Raw genomic sequence first — 9,607 nt, 5'->3', positions numbered from 1 at the left:
GAACAAAGTGCATACATTTGTTGTAGGAGATAGATCACACCCACAAACAAAGGAGATCTATGCAGAATTGCAGTGACTGACAGGGTTGATGAAGGAAGCAAGGGATGTACCTGATGTGCACTTTATGCTGCATGACAAGAAACAGGAGCAGGTGGTAGTGATCATCACATGATGTGCAATAGGAGTGGTGGGAATCTGCATTGTTTTACAAGAGGAAGAAGCTTATATTTTGTTTGTGCTTTTCAACAAGTTGTAAAGACCACTGAAGTCTCATCAAAAGCGCAAGAAGTGCATATGTCGTAATTGCCACTATTCTGCCAAGTTCATAAATGAGGTCACCATGCAGAAAATCGTCCTGAGTGATTTAATCCACTTCATTATTTCCTCAACTCTGTTTTTTTGGGATTTATATTGATGCCTAAGTAAAATAAGTTAGCTGGAAGTGCTATATTATTCTGTTGGTGTCTCTACAAAGGGAGAGGAGGTTTGAGGACTGTTTACTGTTTTCATGTATCATGCCAAAGGCTATATATCCCTAGTGCATTTCTCAAGGACAAGAGCCCATACAACAAGTTTGAAGTAGCATGGGTATTTTCAAAATTTTTAGGTTGAAGTTACATCAAGATATTCAAGTGAACAAAAGATGTGAGTGGACTGTCGACCTCCTTGGATATATGATTGCAGAGAGCTTGTCTGGGCAGAATAGGGATCGGGCTTCAGTTAGAGACCTTTTTGTTTCCTTGGAGCTTCAGGTAATGACTTATAAATAGCAGTAAAGGCATTTTCAGAGACACTCTTGTTCTATTTTTGCTCATGATGAGAAGTGTTGAAATTCAAATCTCACATAAATACATATAAGATGCAGATGTATGCACACAAATCGATGCATACACAGACAGACATTAATGGACATAGAGAGAACAGACATTAATGGACATAGAGAGATGCACACAAGAATTATAGTTTGTAGCTGTAATGTATTATTCCATATGTTGGCTTGACAAAAGACGCTTGCCAGCAAGCTGTATAATTGACTTTGTACTGATTTCATGTGTTTCATTTTTGGATGAAAATATGGTGCAGCTCTAAATTGAATAAGTTAATTGCATCAAGCAACAGATGTTATGCTTGTCTGTATAAAACAATAGTTAATATCTTCACTCTTTTTTATGGTAGCTAATACTGGGGACTTGTGTTTGAGGGTCAAACAGGTAACATAACAATTGAGAAAGGTCTGAAATTCTGTTGGATTTGGAAAATAAAATGAAAGATAAGCATAGGAAGAGAAATTGGAAGCATGGAAAAGGATGGACATTATAGCAGTGTGATCAGACAAACAATGATGCCTGCAATGTTAATATGGCAATATAGAGTTAGGGAACAAGTTTGACCTACAAAACTGTATTTGATAGGATGCTTGCGTGGTATGCGGTTTCGTGGAACTCAATGACAGCAAGATATGCTGACCACAACTGTTGCATGGATGCTTTCCAATTTGTGGCAGAATGCTTTGGTTTGGCATAAATCCAAACCAGGTGATCTTCACTATTATTCTGAAGGCATGTGCCAGACTGCCATCAGATGAAAATGGTAAGCAGGTCCATTTATGCATTATTAGAATGGGTTTGGAAAAAATATACAAATTCAAATTTCATATATATTATTAATTATATTTTTTCAGCTTTAATATATTTCATATATATTATTAATTATATATATATGAAATATTAATTAATAATATGCATGTTTAAATGATTATCATTCAAGTTTTCTTGTTTAAAATTTAAAGTTGAAAAAATATACAAATTCAAATTTCATATATATTATTAATTATAAATTATAAATTTATAATTTATAAAATTTAATTATTAAAATTTAATATTATTATATTACCCGACGAACCCAAAATTTAATTATTAAAATTTAATATTATTATATTACCCGACGAACCCACGCACCCTGTTTCCAAAAATGTTGTCCCCGTCCGCGCCCGTCCCTGTCCCCGTCCCCGCACCCACGTTTCCTGGCAACATAGGTGATATGATAGTAGAGTACTAGTGATAAGTTCATTTTGTATTTTGTACTATGTAGTGTGCACCATTAATTTTGGTGATGATATTGATGATTGAAATTTGAAATAGAAACTTGATGATATGTTGAATGTTATAATAATCATTGATTATGATGACAATTGATGAATTGATGATGATGAGTTGTTTATGTTGAATTCATGATGATGATTATGTATTTTTAAATAAAGAATCTAGATTCTAAAAGATGGATGGTAATATGAAACTTTTATTTTGTCTGATATAAGTGTGTGTGTGTGTGTGTGTGTTTCCTTGTCGTATCATATCCAGAGTTTTTGAAAATTTGTTGTATCTGTTTCAAAACCCCGTATTCGTATCTGTTCCCATATCCGTTTCAATGCAACTTAAATGTAAGGTTTTTTGTTAATATTGGATGTAATTTATAGTATTTAATAATATTAGTTATATAATTATTGGTATTTATTATAATCATTATATTACTACAATATTATTGTTAGTGTTAAAACTAATATTAATATCATTCGTAGTTGTTTCTACCATTTACTTATACTCTTAGAATAATTCTCACATCCAAGTTGGATGAAAAGTCATTAAAATGCATTTTCTTAGCATATGTTGATAATGAGTTACGTTACTGATTATTGGAATCTTTGAAAAAGAGAGTTATTAGAAGCAGGGATGTTATTTTTAATGAAAAACAAATGTTTAAAATAAATGACAAAAATGTGGAGGAGAAAAGGTTTGTTGAAATTCTAAAATAACAGGAAAACCAACCACCATTACCAGAAGACAGATCAAGAGATAATGAGCAGCCATTGCAGCAAAATGAAAGTGAGGAACAACAAGGAGAAGAACATGAAGAACAGCAAAATCAACAGCCATTAGCAGAAATTCCACCTCAAACTTCATCAATTCGCAGGTCTATCAGGCCACATAGTGATGCATACAAAATTGTTAGTAGGCTGTCAATGCAAACAGCAATTATCCATTCACTCAAAACTCCCTTTCGACTGTGTAAACTACAGAAAATTAAATTTCCTGCAACTATGAATATCTCATCGTGCCATTAAGTTTTTGGATCTGCACTTACATCTGAAACTTATCTATCCATTCACAACCGGTCTTCCAATTAGGCATATACATTACATCCAATTCCAAGTTTCATAAAGAACCAAAATAAGCAAATGTTCTATCCCCAGAGAATCATTTTTCATTTACACAACAGTGTAATCCGTTTCCCCAAAATAAAGTAGACCTGAGTGCTCAAGCTTGCACACAATAATGATTTGGCACAATATTTTCCCTGGTTTAAAACTATTCACTTTGGGGTTCACTCAACGCTTGAAACTTGATTTTTTCCCAGAAACAGATGGAGCAAATAACTACTCACCTTTAACGCACTTCCAGTAGCGACTCACGCCTCATACAAGAATTCCACATAGAGTTTACCATATTCTCTCATTAACAATTGGGCTGGAATGAATTTCCTTTCAGAAAGGAATCAAATCCCTTTTCAACGCCTTACCAAATCAACACCAAGAGCCATAAGTCTGTCAAATACAACATACCATTCAACATGACTCCCAAAGGCGATTCCTCCAAAGAGGTCAATCTCTCATCATAATGCTTTCACCAATTGATTTAGAATGCAACTATTCCATGCTGATCTCCGCTCATTATTTTGAACAAGTCTAATTCATATTTGAATGCCAACATTCAGTTTCAGAGGTTCATTTCCAGGTTTGATTTGAGTACTACTCAATCATAGAGCAATATTAAACCAATCATATAGCACAAACCCAGTTCCCTTTCCACTGTATTTAATAAAATACAAAAACACAGAGACTTACGTGCCCATTACAATTTTCAGTGGAACCCTTCAGCTAGAGTTCAATACACACAAAACGCAGAGAGCATTTTGGCATCCACAAACCCTATCTTCAATAGACTATATCTTCGAAAGTATAGAAAACCAAAACTTGAAATTTCTACCACCTGTACAATGATATTTCTTTTCAATCTGTACAAAATTTCATAATTTAAAACTTCACAGAAAAAGAGTTATAACTAAGATTCCAAGATAACTCGTTTCAAACTAATTTTAGGATTAGTTACAAGCCCTATCTTCTATAGGCTATATCTTTGAAAATATAACATGATGCAGGGGCGTCATTCAAAAACTTGTTTTCAATTTGTTCTAGATAGTCAATTTAATTAATAAGTGAATGATGAGATGTACGGTTGTAAGAATGGCTGTTATGGTCAAAACAAACTTCTGAATCATTGAGGATTAGTTAGAGATTGATTTGAACTATTTAGAGATCCCTAATAATTAGTAGGTCATATATATATCTATATATATATATATATATATTTCGTGATTCCTTCTATGAGTGTATGGTGCAAATCTATTCATTTTGAATAGTTTAGATTGAATCCCTCTCTGTGATTGTTTATTGCAACTCTGTTCTAATAACATTGACAAAAGGTAAGAATAAATTTAATGCTTGCGATGTTGGTGTATATCTGTGTGAGGAAAGTGCAAAATGCAACAGAACCCTTTAGCGTTGAACGAGTTTCAGTCACAGTGATCCTGAAAGTGAACGCTACAGAGCATCCATCGTAATCTGGGTAATTACATGTTCCAGTGGTTAGTGGATACTGATCATTGATCTCTGTGTTGAGTGATAGAATCACAGTTAGGAAGGAGGGGATATTCATAACAAGGGGTGCCTCCAGTTTTAGAACTCATTTCAACTCGAATCGATGTACAGAGAGGAACCCTAGCACAGTATTCAGCTCCCAATCATTTCCACAGTTGAGTCAATCGTAAAGGTGAGTGTTTCCAGATTGGCCTGGTACCGTCAGATCGATCAAGGAATGGATACGATTTAGTGTGGGAATGACAAAGGAGTTGTGGAAAAGTCAATGCATTTAAAACCGTTGATTTAAGATCATCTACGGAGGCTGAGTAACACTGGAACAATGGTAAAAGCATTTGGCAAACAGTGTCCTAACTTGTTCATTGAACCTGTTTAAATACAATTTGAATTATTCCTCTTAGCAAGCGCTGTTAAGAATAATTTATATGACAGATCATGATACTGGAGGGCTGATACTAAGCGATGGTCAATTCTTGTGATTATGGTTGGATTGAAGACTCTGATTTTTGCTTTAGTTTGTCGGATAATTTAAGCAGGTAGAACAAAACCTCTAGTTGAATCCACCATAAAAATTCAGAACTTGAACTTTTGACCAATTGTACTTTGATATGTCACCCTACTCTCCAAATTTCAATGTACGAACCTTCCCAGAAAAAAGTTAAAAGTGAAAATGCCAGGATGTCTTGATTGAATGAGCAAAACCCTAGAATCATACTCTCCAATATCAAATTTCATGAAACAAATGCCTCAAAAATGATAAAAATTCAATGAATAACAATCCACCTCAAGGGGGAAATCTCCTCTTACAATGAACCAATGCACAAGACAGGTGGAGATGATCCTAAACTGAGGCTACTTAGTATATCTATGGTTGATAAATGGTAAAATTACAATTAAAGGGTCTAGTTGACCACACTAACATAACAGTAGAAATAACTTACTATTTTTTGCTTTACATAGGATTGAATGAGCAAAACCCTAGAATCATACTCTCCAATATCAAATGTCATGAAACAAATGCCTCAAAAATGATAAAAATTCAATGAATAACAATCCACCTCAAAGGGGAAATCTCCTCTTACAATGAACCAATGCACAAGACAGGTGGAGATGATCCTAAACTGAGGCTACTTAGTATATCTATGGGTGATAAATGGTAAAATTACAATTAAAGGGTCTAGTTGACCACACTAACATAACAGTAGAAATAACTTACTATTTTTTGCTTTACATAGGGCTTTGTCTAGGGCTTAACAAACACTTACTGTGATCACAAGCTCAAATATAGCATTGTTATAGCATTCAGTTTTCATGTTAATTGATAAAGCAATTACCATACATTTAAAGATGGAAACAATATTGTTACGTCCAAATAGACCCCAATTTTCATGTTACCAAATTATTGTTGAACAGTCAATAAGCCAACTGACTTCAAATTTGTAAATATAAAAGGTGATATTACCCAGTGTAAAATGATGCTAGGGGTTGACAGGATTCACTGTCTGGTGAAGGAAACTGATTTTCAATTCACCAGCATCTTTAGTCCCTGGCAAGAAAGACCAAGAACTAAATATTGTATGATGGAATTGTAGAAGGGATACTTAGCTACACTGCAATATGCGAGTCTTTTTCAAACTATGCCAGAAACACCATGAACATAGTATGGTCCAAATGCAGTCATTTTTCGTACAGTTCAGAATTATCTAATTAAGTTCTTTGGTCTGGAAAAATGAATCGAGATCGATATAGATACAATATCCCAAGGGAAAGGTATTAACAAACAAATTTTGCACCCTAATAGTTTCAAGGATAAATAGAAGACAACCCAAAACCGCAGTATTTATCTATGCACACCTGTTGGTAAAAGCGCGATTAAATCGCGCTTTTTTCAAAAAAGCGCGCTTTTTTCCCTAAGCCGATAAACAAATTCCCATATGTGCTCCAATTCCTCTTGCAACAAGAGGATGAAGTCACCTGAGAAAGGAGCCTCATGGCTAACTACTGTAGAGGAGGGCTTGTTGCCTCATGAGTTGCCCACCAAGAATAGGGCTTCTTAGCCCCCTATCTCTAATCACATAATATCCTGCAAATCGACCAATGCTAGCGGAAAACTCTTCAAAGGCATCCTCCACCTCATCAAGAGATTCTCTATCTTGAAAAATCCGCCTCATTGCAACTTTCCTCCCCTGTGAAATTTCCCCATCCATGTGAGGAGGGAATTTGCGGGAAGGTCCACCATTCAACCACTCATGGCTGTAGTATTTTGGGTTCAATGAGTGAGACAAATAATGTAAAGGTGTGCAATTCTTGTCCCATTTGTTGACAAGAATATTCTGTATGGTGATGAAGAAGGTCTCTGATGATGTCTCATACTCGGGGCACTCTCTTTGTAAAATAATGCTCCTCACAAACTCAATCATGGAATCCCATCCCTCATAAACCTCTGCTAGGATGGGTTGGTGTGTATCTACAAATCGAAGCAAAGAAATGATAGGGTCCATGATCTGAATAAGTAGATTTACCCTCTCCCACCAAGCATCATCTAACTGTGGAAATTTCTGAATCTACACATCAAAAATCATACTGCAATCACTAGTTTATCATCTCCTACTTGTTTTTACATTCAACAAGTTTATGCAATTACATAAACATCGATGAAACCATTATTGCAGACTACACATATATACAAATCATGAACTGAAATATAACGAGACAAATACACAAGGGACATCGTTATTTTTGGACAATCGTTCTCGGAAAATTCAATTCGGGAAAACCGGTGCAACATATAGAGGGTTTGTATTATTAAGCAAGCAGAATTTGAGTACAACAAGTTGCTTCTCGCATCGGCTAACCTTTCAGAGATATTACAACAACAAGAAATATATACGAGGGTTTACCTCGTTCTCCAAGTCTCAACTGATCCACTAAATGGCCGACTGCGGCAAGTACTGCGAAAACCCCAACACAATCTGCTCTGTGTGGGCCAGCGTCTTGCCTCTCGGAGACTGCTCACTTCTCTGCTGATTTGCCCTCAGAAGCTTCGACTTTAGCCCTCCCAGATCAGAACGTTGAACTCCCAGCAAAATCTCGAACTTCCCTCGGTTATCTCGCACTGCCACTGCAAGAACCCTCTTGGCCTATGTCAGCTCTGCGTGAGCCCCTTCTCTGGGCTATGTAGGCCTCTATGTTGTCTCTTTGATGCTACCGCTGCCTCTTTGTCTGGTACTCGTTGGCTCAGAATGTTGATTTGGGTAGCATCGGATGCTCTCTAGCCACAAAATTTGGTGGAGAGGTTGGGCCACATGAGATCTCCAATACCCAGAAAGGGTTTGGGCAGATTCTAAGCAGATCAGGAGATATGAAAATAATTAATATTTTTAATGAAGTCCCTAAGTCTAAACTTAGGGAAAATAAAATATTAATGTGTATTAATATGAATCTGTGTTAGAATGGTCTAAAAGACATGGATCAAGCCAGATCTAATCTTAACCGTTGATTAGGGACTTAATCTCGGTCGTTGATATGTCAACAGGAAAGTATAAGAGGAGGCTTGAGGGTCACTTGGAAAAAACACCAGAGTGATTAGTCATTCTATTCTTTAGAGCAGAGTTTGCTAAGAGAGATAGAATTAGTGATCAGGAGATGCAGCTGAGGGGCATTTGAGTACAAAGAGGTAGAGAGGCAGAGATAGTGCCGGGAGAGCAGTGCAGTAGCTAAGGAGAGTGACACAGAGCCAGCTAGGGCTCACGCAGAGGCAGTCGGTAGCTGCGCAGAGCCTCAGAGAGGCTTGCGTTGTTCACGCAGAGGGCCAGAGGGCTGACGCAGGGTCTCCCAGGGATGACACAGGGTCTCCCAGGGCTGACGTAGGGTCTCCCAAGGCTGACGTAGAGCCATCCGGGGTGACGCAGGGTCAGCATGAGGCAGAGAGGGGCTAACGCAGTCTAGAGAGAGGCTAACGCTGGGGTTTCTGGGGTAGATTGGTGCTGAGTAGCTGCCGGAAGGATTATTCAGGGTTTCAGCTAGGAAATTTGTCAGAAACTGAGCGTATTACTGCCAAGGAAATTCTTTGTTGGGTAGGCTAGTTTCGGCACCCAGATTGTACTCTGATATTGCTTAATAAGAAAACCCTCAGATAGCTGCAACAGTTTTCCCACATTGGGTTTTTCCGGGGACATTAGTCCAAAAATAATGGTGTCATATGGTGTGTTTGTTTCTATTTTTTTTATTTGCTGATCTGCAATATGTTGAGCATGCACTAGTATTTATTTTCAGTATTTACATTGTAAATAACTTGTTAAGGAAAATAACAAGTAGGTAGGAATAAATCAGATATAGTGCATGGAGGGTTTCTAACTAATTAAACTTAGAAACTTCAACATGGTATCAGAGCGTGATTGCAGATCACAGGAGGACTAAGACATCAACCGAAGCGGAGCAATAGCAGCAGAAAATAACTGTATCGGGGTGACAAAAGCTGTTTCTAGCAGAGCAGCAACAAGGGTGACGCAGTGCCTGCATCATCAAGGGTGAGTCAGGGAGAGGCAGCGCAGAGGTGAAGGAAGGCAAGAGAAGCCTAATGCAGAGCCACGCAATAGCTGGGAGGGCTGATGCAGTTGGATGAGGAGGTCGGGTTGCGGTGTGGGGATTGCGCAGAGCCTACGAGCTCTCACCTTCAGGTTGCTGGGGTTTAGAAGGCTGTGGGAATATTGCAGAGTAGAGCTGGTGAGGTACTGTAGTCAGAATAGTACCTGACAGAGCAAGGCCAAAGCAGTTGCTATCGAGGGTTTCTAGCTGAGGAACCCGGATCAGTGGTGCGATTGCACAAGACGATTAGAGTAGGGGGCATCTCGACAGCAACAGAAGGATTTCCAGGAGGGAAATTAGGACTCA

General features: G+C 37.6%; 2 protein-coding genes across 4 annotated transcripts in view; one reads left to right on the top strand and one right to left on the bottom strand.

The window, feature by feature from the left end:
• LOC149142150 (uncharacterized) overlaps positions 1-4,137 on the bottom strand; it is a 43,548-nt gene extending 39,411 nt beyond the window's left edge. The window contains exon 1 of the mRNA XM_089448055.1: positions 3,442-4,137. The gene's annotated coding sequence lies outside the window, so the exon portion shown is untranslated. The remainder of the gene's footprint in view (positions 1-3,441) is intronic.
• LOC149142149 (uncharacterized) overlaps positions 1-9,607 on the top strand; it is a 382,428-nt gene that overhangs the window by 356,927 nt on the left and 15,894 nt on the right. The window lies entirely within an intron of this gene.

This window comes from Pinus tabuliformis, chromosome X, assembly GCF_031772625.1.
Source record: "Pinus tabuliformis cultivar Carrire ecotype Pingquan chromosome X, CPIR1, whole genome shotgun sequence".
Classification (NCBI taxonomy): domain Eukaryota; kingdom Viridiplantae; phylum Streptophyta; class Pinopsida; order Pinales; family Pinaceae; genus Pinus; species Pinus tabuliformis.
This window is presented reverse-complemented; position numbering and strand designations above follow the sequence as displayed.